The sequence below is a fragment of the Nomascus leucogenys genome, chromosome 24 (genome assembly GCF_006542625.1).
Source record: "Nomascus leucogenys isolate Asia chromosome 24, Asia_NLE_v1, whole genome shotgun sequence".
NCBI lineage: Eukaryota > Metazoa > Chordata > Mammalia > Primates > Hylobatidae > Nomascus > Nomascus leucogenys.
In genome coordinates, this window is record NC_044404.1 from 10,743,632 (window position 1) to 10,755,469 (window position 11,838).

Below are 11,838 nucleotides of genomic sequence, written 5' to 3' on the forward strand. Positions count from 1 at the left end.
ATAAGGGCTCATTGCAGCCTCTACCTCCTGGCTTCAAGTGATCCTCCCACCTCAGCCTCCCAAAGTGCTGGCATTACAGGCATGAACCACCACACCTAGCCAAAAGGCATAGTTTTGATCTAACTTTCAAATTCTAAGATTATGGTCCCTTGTTTGGAACTCATTGGTCATTCTATCACAGTCCATCTTTTCCACATTGTCAACCTCCCTGCAGCTAATGACAGTTCCTCTTATTATCATAGTTTTAATTTTTTTGTTTGTTTGTTTGTTTTTTGAGACAGAGTCTCACTCTGTTGCCCAGGCTGGAGTGAGGTGGCACGATCTCGGCTCACTGCAAGCTCCGCCTCCCGGATTCAAGCCATTCTTCTGCCTCAGCCTCCCGAGTAGCTGGGACTACAGGCGCCCGCCACCTCGCCCGGCTAATTTTTTGTATTTTTTTTAGTAAAGATGGGGTTTCACCATGTTAGCCAGGATGGTCTCGATCTCCTGACCTCGTGATCTGCCCGCCTCGGCCTCCCAAAGTGCTGGGATTACAGGCATGAGCCACCGCGCCCGGCACACTAAGCTCTTAATATTCCTTTCAGTTGCACTGATTCATACCTTCTCCTGACTTTTGATCAAGCATAGCCAGTCTCTTTAGTCAATCACTCAAGGAATATTTATTGAGTTCTTTCCAGGTGCATGGCAGTGTACTAGGCAGGGGATAAAGCAGCAAATCAGACCTATATTGTCTCTGCCTTCATAGTGAGTGAGAGACATCAATGAATTACATGATTGAATAATTCATTGCAACTGTAATTAAATGCTAAAAGCTGACATACAAGGGGCTGTGGGACCATACAACTGGGAATCTAGCCTTGTATTAACAGTCAAGGAGAGCTTCCTTGGGAAAGTAATATTTAAGCTTATACTCCAGGTATAAGTTGGAGTTAACTAATCAAAGAGTGAGGAGAAGAGCAAAGCCAACAGTAGGACCAGCCCATAAGAAAAAGGTCATGAGGAGGCAAGAGAACATGATGAGATCAAACAACTGAGAGAAGGCTGGGGGCTGGAGTGCAGTGATGGAGAGAGAGGCCAGACCCAATTTATACAGGCCTTTATAGGTCATGCTAAGCATTTGGTTTTTATTCTAAGAGTAATGAGAATGATTGCAGGGTTTAAACAAGAATGTGACATCACCAGAATTGTATTTAAATAGCTGACTATGGCTATAGCATGGAAAATGGGCTAAAATGGAACAAGAGTAGTATATGAGTCAGCTATTGCTGCAATAATGCTGTATAACAAACCACCTCAAAATATAGTGTTTTTTTTTTTTTTTTTTTTTTTTTTTGCTCAGGAGTCCTCAAATTGCCTGGCTTCAGGCTGTGAGTTGCCTATGACTCTGCTGAGTCAGGATGGGATCAGCAAGGTTTAGCTGCAGACTAGGATTAAATCTGCCTCAAGTTTCCTCCTCCTCCTTGGATTAGAGGCTAGCCAGAGTATATTCCTGTTATGATGAATGGTAGAAGAACAAGAGCAGTGGCTAGGCGCGGTGGCTCACGCCTGTAATCCCAGCACTTTGGGAGGCAGAGGCAGGCAGATCACCAGGTCAGGAGATTGAGACCATCCTGGCTAACACAACAAAACCCCGTCTCTACTAAAAATACAAAAAATTAACTGGGCACGGTGGCGGGCGCCTGTAGTCCCAGCTACTCGGCAGGCTGAGACAGGAGAATGGCGTGAACCCGGGAGGCGGAGTTTGCAGTGAGCCGAGATCACGCCACTGCACTCCAGCCTGGGCGACACAGCGAGATTCCGTCTCAAAAACAAACAAACAAACAAACAAACAAACAAAAAAAGAACAAGAGCAGCAAGCCCAATTGTGGAAGCACATTGGAAGGTCATTGGCCATATCATCTTACAGCCTAGCCCCAAACAGTAGAGCAAGGAAGTATGTTTTACTCCAACAGAGAGAGGTATGAATAAAAGTTTTCTGATTCATACCCCAATATATCAAAGCAGCTATGAATGAGGCATTTTCCTTTTTTTGTTTTGGAGACAGAGTTCCTCTGTTGCCCAGGCTAGAGTGCAGTGGCACAATCTCGGCTCACTGCAACCTCCGCCTCCCAGGTCCAAAGTGATTCTCCTGCTTCAGCCTCCTGAGCAGCTGGGATTACAGGCACCTACTACCATGTCCGGCTAATTTTTTTTTTTTTTTTTTTTGAGACAGAGTCTCACTCTGTCTCCCAGGCTGGAGTGCAGTGGCGCAATCTTGGCTCACTGCAACCTCCGCCTCCCAGGTTCAAGTGATTCTCCTGCCTCAGCCTCCCGAGTAGCTGGGATTACAGGCACGTGCCACCATGCCCGGCTAATTTTTGTATACATATATATTTTTCTTTTTTTTTTGAGACAGAGTCTCGCTCTGTCGCCAGACTAGAGTGCAGTGGCGCAATCTTGGCTCATTGCAACCTCTGCCTCCCGGGTTCAAGCACTTCTCCTGCCTCAGCCTCCTGAGTAGCTGAGACTACAGCCACACGCCACCATGCCCAGCTAATTTTTGTATTTTTAATAGAGACAGGGGTTTCACCATGTTGGCCAGGCTGGTCTTGAACTCCTGACCTCGGGTGATCTCCTCACCTCGGCCTCCAAAAGTGCTGGGATTACAGGCGCGAGCCACCATGCCTGGCCTTTTTTTGTTTTGTCTTTTTGAGACAAAATCTTGCTATGTTGCCCAGGCTGGTCTGGAACTCCTCGACTCAAGCGATCCTTCTGCCTCATCCTCTCAAGTAGCTGGGATTACAGGGCCAAACCACTGTGCTGGCCTTGGCATTTTCCTTTCTGATGGAAACCAAGTAAATGGTAGAGTCTATTGCTTTACTCATCCTAAGCTACTTTGCTTTAGCCCCTAAAAAACCTGCTTCAATTTTCTCGAGGCCTTTAACATATATGGTATAAAATTGGTATATTATCAGCTTTGAGCATTTAAGGAACAGTTTAGTATCCATGAGCCCAATTTTCTCATTGAGTCTCTGGATGCAGTATGCATATGATTTCTTGGTGACCAGAAGCACTTGATATAACAATAAATGTCACAAGGAGTTTCAGAAACAAATTGTTCCCTTTCTTGCAGTCACTTCTGTGTAAACACAAGATGAGGTTCTTTCTGTGAGGGTTGGCTCTACCTGCCCCAAAATGCTCACTCTTCTTTTTTTTTGAAACCAGGTCTCACTCTGTCACCCAGGCTGGAGCACAGTGGCATGACCTCAGCGGACTGCAACCTCTGCCTCCCATGCTCAAGTGATCCTCCTACCTCAGCTTTGTGAGTAGCTGGGACTATAGGCTCATGCCACCACACCCAGCTAATTTCTGTATTTTTTTGTAGAGATGAGGATTTGCCATGTTGCCCAGGCTGGTCTCAACCTCCCGAGCTCAAGTGATCCAGCCCCCTAGGCTTCCCAAAGTGTTGGGATTACAGGCATGAGCCACCGCGCCCGGCCAGGAATGCACTCTCTTCAGCCAATTACTCTGAGGCTACCGGTTCTACAGTGGGTTCCAAATGAAAGAAGAGAAAGTCATAGCAGGTACTCAAGTTGATGATGGATGGGTCTGGCATAATGCTTTGTACTCTCATTAATGTTGGGTTTTTGTTTGTTTTTTAGACGGCGTCTGGCTCTGTTGCCCAGGCTGGAGTGCAATGGTGCGATCTTGGCTCACTGCAACCTCCGCCTCCCTGGTTCAACCAATTCTCCTGCCTCAGTTTCCTGAGTAGCTGGGACTACGGGCATGTACCACCATGCCCAGCTAATTTTTGTATTTTTAGTAGAGACAGGGTTTCTTTTTTGGGGTGGGGGGACAGAGTCTTGCTCTGTCGCCAGGCTGGAGTGCAGTGGTGCGATCTCGGCTCACTGCAACCTCTGCCTCCCAGGTTCCAGTGATTCTCCTGCCTCAGCCTCCCAAGTAGCTGGGACTACAGGTGTGCACAACCACGCCCAGCTAATTTTTGTATTTTTAGTAGAGTTGGGGTTTCACCATGTTGGCCAGGATGGTCTCGATCCCCTGACCTCGTGATCCGCCCGCCTTGGCCTCCCAAAGTGCTGGGATTACAAGCATGAGCCACTGCGCCCGGCCAAGACAGGGTTTCACTTCGTTAGCCAGGATGGTCTCGATCTGCTGACCTCGTGGTCTGCCCACCTTGGCCTCCCAAAGTACTGGGATTACAGGCATGAGCCACCGTGCCTGGCCTTTTTTTGTTTTTTAATTTGAGATGGAGTCTCGCTCTGTTGCCCAGGCTGGAGTGCAATGGCGCAATCTTGGCTCACTGCAACCTCTGCATCCCGGGTTGAAGCGATTCTCCTGCCTCAGCCTCCCAAGTAGCTGGGAATACAGGCGTGTGCCACCGTGCCCAGCTAATTTTTGTATTTTTATTAGAGATGGGGTTTCACCATGTTGGCCAGGCTGGTCTCAAACTCCTGACCTCAGGTGATCCACCTGCCCCAGCCTCCGAAAGTGCTGGGATTACAGGCGTGAGCCACCACACCCAGCCTATACTCTCATTAATTTTTAGATGCAATTTATTATTTGAAGAGAAAAGAAAATCTCTGCCTTTCCCAAAAGCCCTGATTTCTTACATCATATTCTTGTGCTGGCCTTTAACTTGGGTTCATTCTTTGCTTCCATTCTTGCAGTTATGCATGTATTCACAGGTCCTGGATCTTTAACAGGAAGCTAATCTTGCTGGGGACATCAATATTTTTGCTGGGGTGTGAGTCTAGGGGGAATTTCATGTAACTTGGGGGCAGTCCTGGGGAGCGAAAGTGAACTATTTTTAGCTGACTTCAAGTGGAGGCAATTCACTTAAAGAATTCAAAGGCTTTAGCAATATCCTAGATTGACTTTAATGAGTAGCCTGAAATAGCTACAGGCTCCAGGGGGTAGACCGAACCTATTGAGGGCCTCTCCTAGGAGATAAAAAGGCGCTTACATAGCTTGCCTCATAAAGTAGTGTCAGCTTCTTCCCTGCCCCTAGCACAGTGCTCAGCATGGGAGCATTTCTGCTCATCTTATTAATTGGTGGCTAACTACAGACAGAACAGAAAGAGGCACTTATTTCACTAATATGCAGAAGAGCGTTCTTAGGAAAGAGAGGAAGGCAGGCTCACAGAGGAGGATGCAGGCAGGCCTCAAACAAGCATCCAGGTGACACTTAGGACTTTCTAAAACAGCTTTGAGTAAGCAATTTCCATTTAATTTCTTTTCAGAGTAGGAAACATATAGAAGCAGCATGCTAAAGGGGCTGCAGTGTCTGAAAAGGATAAAGGAACTAGTTTTAATTTGCCTTCCATTTCTGCTGCTGACACCCTACTGAGACAGACTATACTATTAACACATACATTCCCACCAACTCAATCACATTCTTTCATTAGAATGTCTTGGGCTATTATAAGATCTTTTTAGCACAACTTTTATGAGAAGGAAATATAACAGAAAAAGTAATTTACCTCACCTCCAGGAAAGGAAAAGACAGGAGTAACAGAATTGTAGGCTTTTTCCCACAGTTGGGACTCCCAGTTAATTTTATGATCTTCATTCCCATTATTTCAAATAGCAAGACCATGAATACACAGGCTTCCCTTGGTCAACCCAAATACAATGCCTCCATTTTATTTATTGTATTGTTTTTGAGATGGAGTCTTGCCTTGTCACTGAGGCGCGATCTTGGCTCACTGCAACCTCTGTCTCCCAGGATCAAGTGATTCTCCCTGCCTCAGCCTCCTGAGTAGCTGGGATTACAGGCATTTGCCACCACGCCCAGCTAATTTTTGTAGTTTTAGTAGAGACAGGGTTTCGCCATGTTGGCCAGGCTGATCTCGAACTCCTGACCTTAGGTGCTCAGCCTGCGTCAGCCTCCCAAAGTGCTGGGATTACAGGTGTGAGCCACTGTGCCTGGCCCAATGCTTCTATTTTATTTAGTATTCTTTATTTTATTTTATTTTTTTTTAGAGATGGGGTCTTGCTATAATGCCCAGGCTGGACTAGAACTCTAGGGCTCAAGCAGTCCTTCTGCCTCAGCCTTGCAAGTATAGTATAGTATTTTTTAAATGCATATTTTAAGATTTTATGCTTTTCTGCTAGCATTGGGTCAAGAAAAAAAGAAAAAAGATTTTAAATATTTTGTGGCCAGGCGCGGTGGCTCATGCTTGTAATCCCAGCACTTTGGGAGGCCGAGGCGGGCGGATCACGAGGTCAGGAGATCGAGACCACGGTGAAACCCCGTCTCTACTAAAAATACAAAAAAAAAAAAAAAAATTAGACGGGCATGGTGGCGGGCGCCTGTAGTCCCAGCTACTCGGAGAGGCTGAGGCAGGAGAATGGTGTGAACCCGGGAAGCGGAGCTTGCAGTGAGCCAAGACTGCACCACTGCACTCCAGCCTGGGCGACAGAGCGAGACTCCGTCTCAAAAAAAAAAAAAAAAATTTTGTGAAGTAGCATTATATTGCTTTTATATATATTTATATTATTATTATTTTTTTGAGACAGAGTCTTGCTCTGTCACCCAGGCTAGAGTGCAATGGCACGATCTTGGCTCACTGCAACCTCTGCCTCCCGGATTCAAGCGATTCTCCCGCCTCAGCCTCCCGAGTAGCCAGGATTACAGGCGTGCGCCACCACGCCCGGCTAACTTTTGTATTTTTGTAGAGATGGGGTTTCACCATGTTGGCCAGGCTGGTCTCAAACTCCTGACCTCAGGTGATCCACCCACCTCAGCCTCCCAAAGTGCTGGGATTACAGGCGCCTGCCACCATGCCCAGCTAATTTTTAATATTTTTAGTAGACACAGGGTTCCCCCATCTTGGCCAGGCTGGTCTCGAACTCCTGACCTTGTGATCCACCCGCCTTGGCCTCCCAAAGTGCTGGGATTATAGGCGTGAGCCACTGTGCCCAGCCAATAGTTGTTTTTCATTGTTAGGTCAATTTAAGACACAACTTTCTCACTGTAAAACAAACCTCTACAGTGATGCTGCTATATATCTAAACGTATTAATGATAAAACAATTGTCTTATTTGGGGGAAAAAAAGGCTCTATCCAATATCCATTTTAGAAAATTTAACAAAAAAGAGACAATATGTCTGGCACATATCAGCACTTAGTAAATTTCTGATGAAAAATTAAATGAACTCACAATCAGAGCAGGTAGCAGATAGAAACTTCCCCCACTCCTTCAAGGTAATTACTGAAACTTTTTCAGAAACATATATTCTTCTCTTCAATTTCAATACCTAATACCCACCAGGGAGATGCATATTTTGAGTTTTTCAAATCTAAACTGCCTTAATGTACACGATTTGTCCAGCACTTTAACAAATTAACCTGGCACAATTTATCTCCCACTCTGGCACAAGTAGTTCCATAGGAGGTCAGATGCACCTAGCTGGATTAGAGGTGCCACTGGTGCAGTCAGACTCCCTGAAGAGAGGCCCGTAGGGAGGAAGCACACACTTACAAAGGAAGGACATGGTCACGTTGTCTTTCTGAGAATGAAAAGTGGATTTAGGTATGTCCATGTGTACTTTTTTTTTTTTTTTTTTTGAGATGGAGTCTCGCACTGTCACCCAGGCTGGAGTGCAGTGGTGCAACCTCGGCTCACTGCAAGCTCTGCCTCCTGGGTTCATGCCATTCTCCTGTCTCAGCCTCCCAAGTAGCTGGGACTACAGGTGCCCACCACCACACCCAGCTAATTTTTTTTTTTTTTTTTTTTAAGTAGAGATGGGGTTTCACCCTGTTAGCCAGGATGGTCTCAATCTCCTGACCTCATGATCTGCCCGCCTTGGCCTCCCAAAGTGCTGGGATTACAGGCGTGAGTCACTGTGCCTGGCCTCTTTTTTTTTTTTTTTTTTTTTGAGATGGAGTCTCGCTCTGTTGCCCAGGCTGGAGTGCAGTGGCACAATCTCAGCTCACTGCAACCTCCACCTCCTGGGTTCAAGTGATTCTCCTGCCTCAGCCTCCCGAGTAGCTGGGACTACAGGCGCATGCCACCACACATGGCTAATTTTTGTATTTTTAGTAGAGATAGGGTTTCACTATGTTGGCCAGGCTGGTCTCGAACTCCTGACCTCAGGTGATCCACCCGCCTCGGCTTCCTAAAGTGCTGGGATTACAGGCGTGAGCCACTGTACCCACCTCATGTGTACTCCACAGTATTTTTTGGCAGAGGAATAAACCACTCAAACTTCTGGGAGATGGTGTGAAAAGAAATGTTGCTAGGCTGAGGCTAAGGGATTGAGTTTGCCCTGTTTGCTCCAAAAGTAGAGAAATGCTCTTTTTCTGAGTAAATATGAAACAATATTTAAATAAATGAGTATAAACTCTGAGCACTATAAAACAAATCTAAGGTATAATTTGCCAAGACCTAGAAGAAACTTGATGTAAAATTTGAGATGCTAACAAAATTACCCCCCACCTTTCTTTTTTTCTGAGATAGTGTCTCGCTCGGTTGCCAAGGCTGGAGTGCAGTGGCACAGTCAAGGCTCACTGAAGCTTCAACCTCCTGGGTGCAGGCAATCCTCCCACCTCAGCCTCCCAAATAGCTGGTACCACAAACACACACCACCATGCCCAGCTAATTTTTACATTTTTTTGTAGAGATGGTCTAGCTATTAATGTGTTGCCCAGGCTGGTCTCAAGCTCCTGGGCTCAAGCAATCCTTCCACCTCAGCCTCCCAAAGTATTGATATTATAGATGTAAGCCACCATGCCCAGCTTAAAATTACCTTTTTTTAAAAAAAGATAAAGTAGTAAATTACATTTTCTTTTTTTTTTTTTTTGAGACGGAGTCTTGCTCTGTCACCCAGGCTGGAGTGCAGTGGCGCGATCTCGGCTCACTGCAAGCTCCGCCTCCCGGGTTCACGCCATTCTCCTGCCTCAGCCTCCCGAGTAGCTGGGACTACAGGCGCCCACCACCACACCCGGCTAATTTTTTGTATTTTCAGTAGAGACAAGGTTTCACCGTGTTAGCCAGGATGTTCTCGATCTCGTGATCTACCTGCCTCCGCCTCCCAAAGTGCTGGGATTACAGGCGTGAGCCACGACGCCCTGGCCCTGCCGACAGTTTTAATTTACATACTAATGCTGGAAAACATTTTGGAAGGCAAAGAAGAACATTCACTGGTCTTAGCAATAAATAGAATAAAAAAGAAAAACGTGGACAGAAAGGTGGTTGAAAGGCTGCAGGCAAAATGGTCTGGGTTTATTTTTTTCTATAATAATTTCAGATTATCCATCATTCACTGTAATAAGATACCATTTCAGTGGTGGAGTTGCATAGTCTTTTATTTTTCTAAAGATGACCATTCCATGTTTAATGTCTTCAGAGAAGATCTAAAAATCAAAGTTAACAACCCATTTGTCCCAACTCCAACTCTTCCTGGGAACAATTTCTCATTCTGTTACTTGATTTCTTCCTTTACCACCCACATAAAATATGTCTTACTGCTCACAGGATCAAAAGAAAACAAAACAAAACATTGAAACATCAGAATTGTTTAAAACATTAGATTTCACTCAATGGTCCAATTGGACACTTGCTCATTGGAACTTATTTCTGCTTCAGCTCTAGTTCTTTGAGAAATACAAGAATTCCTTTCACCAAAATATTAGCCTGACACAAGAATGTTGAAATGTTAGCTGCCTTAGCATTATTGCTGCCTATAATCTCCAAACATATCTGAACACCTAGAAGATTAAATGTAGCAAGAAGTGGAAGAGAAACACAGTTTATAAGTCATTTAATAACTATAATTGCATAGAATTTACTCACTTTTCAAATACTTATTCTGAATGAATACCAAATTTGTGAAACAAAATATATCCTATGGTGTTTAGAATGGTTGTTAAACGGTGAGTTAGTTTCCCAAGTAAAAACTTTACGTGCATTAACAGAGGGGAATGCACAATAATCCTATGAGGTAGGCCTTATTATCCTCATTGAACAGAAAAGGAGGCTCAAAAAGATTAAGTAACCCACAAAAAGTCACACAGCTATGACTGTCAGTGTCCTGTTGGGCACTGCAAACTAGGCCACTTTTAAAGTAAGATAATTTTAAATCGAGTACTCTTACAAAATGAACACATTAATGTGATAATTGACAAAATATTTCACTGACGCTGGACTTATAGAAAGTTTAAGGGAAACCAAGATTAAGGATTCCAGATTCAGATAAGTCTCCTTATCTTTTTTTTAGACAGGAGTCTCACTTTGTCACCCAGTACAGTGGCGTGATCTCAGTTCACTGCAACCTCTGCCTCCCAGGTTCAGGTGATCCTCTGACCTCAGCCTCCTGAGTAGCTGGGACCACAGGCGCACACCATCACGCCTGGCTAATTTTTTTTTTTTTTTTTTTTTTAGAGACAGGGTTTTACCATGTTGGCCAGGCTGGTCTCAAATTCTGAGTTCAGGCGATCCGCCCATCTCTGCCTCCCAGAGTTTTGAGATTACACGCGTGAGCCACTGTGCCAGGCATTAGGTTCCTTTCAAATACAAGATATTCCTAATTTTCCTGGTCTACTATTGCAGGGTAAGGGAAGAATCTTCTTCCTCTTTTGTTTTTTTTTTGAGACCATGTCTCGGTCTGTCACCCAGGCTAGAGTGCAGTGGTGCGATCTCGGCTCACCGAAACCTCTGCCTCCCAGGTTCAAGTGATTCTCCTGCCTCAGTCTCCCAAGTAACTGAGACTACAGGCACCCGCCAGTATGCCTGGCTAATTTTTGTATTTTTGTAGAGATGGGGTTTCACTATGTTGGCCAGGCTGGTCTTGAGCTCCTGATCTTGTGATCTGCCTGCCTTGGCCTCCTGAAGTGCTGGGATTACAGGCGTGAGCCACTGTGCCTGGATGGTGGGAGCATCTTCTATGGCTTAAAAAAACAAATGTAGGCTGGGTGTGGTGGCTCAGGCCGGGTACAGTGGCTCACGCCTGTAATCATCCCAGCACTCTTGGAGGCTGAGGCGGGTGGATCACTTAAGGTCAGGAGTTCGAGACCAGCCTGACCAACATGGAGAAACCCCATCTCTACTAAAAACACAAAATTAGCCGAGTGTAGTGGCGCATGCCTTAATCCTAGCTACTAGGGAGGCTGAGGCAGGAGAATCGCTTGAACCTGGGAGGCAGAAGTTGTGGTGAGCCGAGATCATGCCATTGCACTCCAGCCTGGGCAACAGAGTCAAACTCCGTCTAAAAAAACAACAATGACAACAACAACACAACAACAAACGTAGCAATTCCATTCCTAGGTATACACCCAAAAGAATTGAAAACAGGTATTCAAACAAATATTTGTACACAAATGTTCACTGAAGCATTATTCACAATAGCCAAAAGAAGGAAACAACCCAAATCATCAACAGATACCGGATAAACAAAATATGATATCCATACAATGGAATATTATTTAGCCATAAAAAGGAATAAAGTACTGATACACACTATAATGTTGGTTAACCTTGAAAATATGATGATGTCCCAGTGTGGCAGCTCACACCTATAATGCCAGCACTTTGGGAGGCCGAGGCAGTTGGATCACCTGAGGTCAGCTCAAGACCAGCTGGGCCAACATGGTGAAACCCTGTCTCTACTAAAAGTATAAAAATTAGCCGGGCATGGGTGGTGGTACACACCAGTAATCCCAGCTACTTGGGAAGCTGAGGCAGGAGAATCTCTTGAACCCAGGAAGTGGAGGTTGAGATTGCGCCATTGCACTCAAGCCTGGGCAATTAAGAGTGAAACTCTGTCTCAAAAAAAAAAAAAAAAAAAAAGAAAAGAAAATATTATGCTATTATGCTAAATGAAAGAAGCCAGATACAT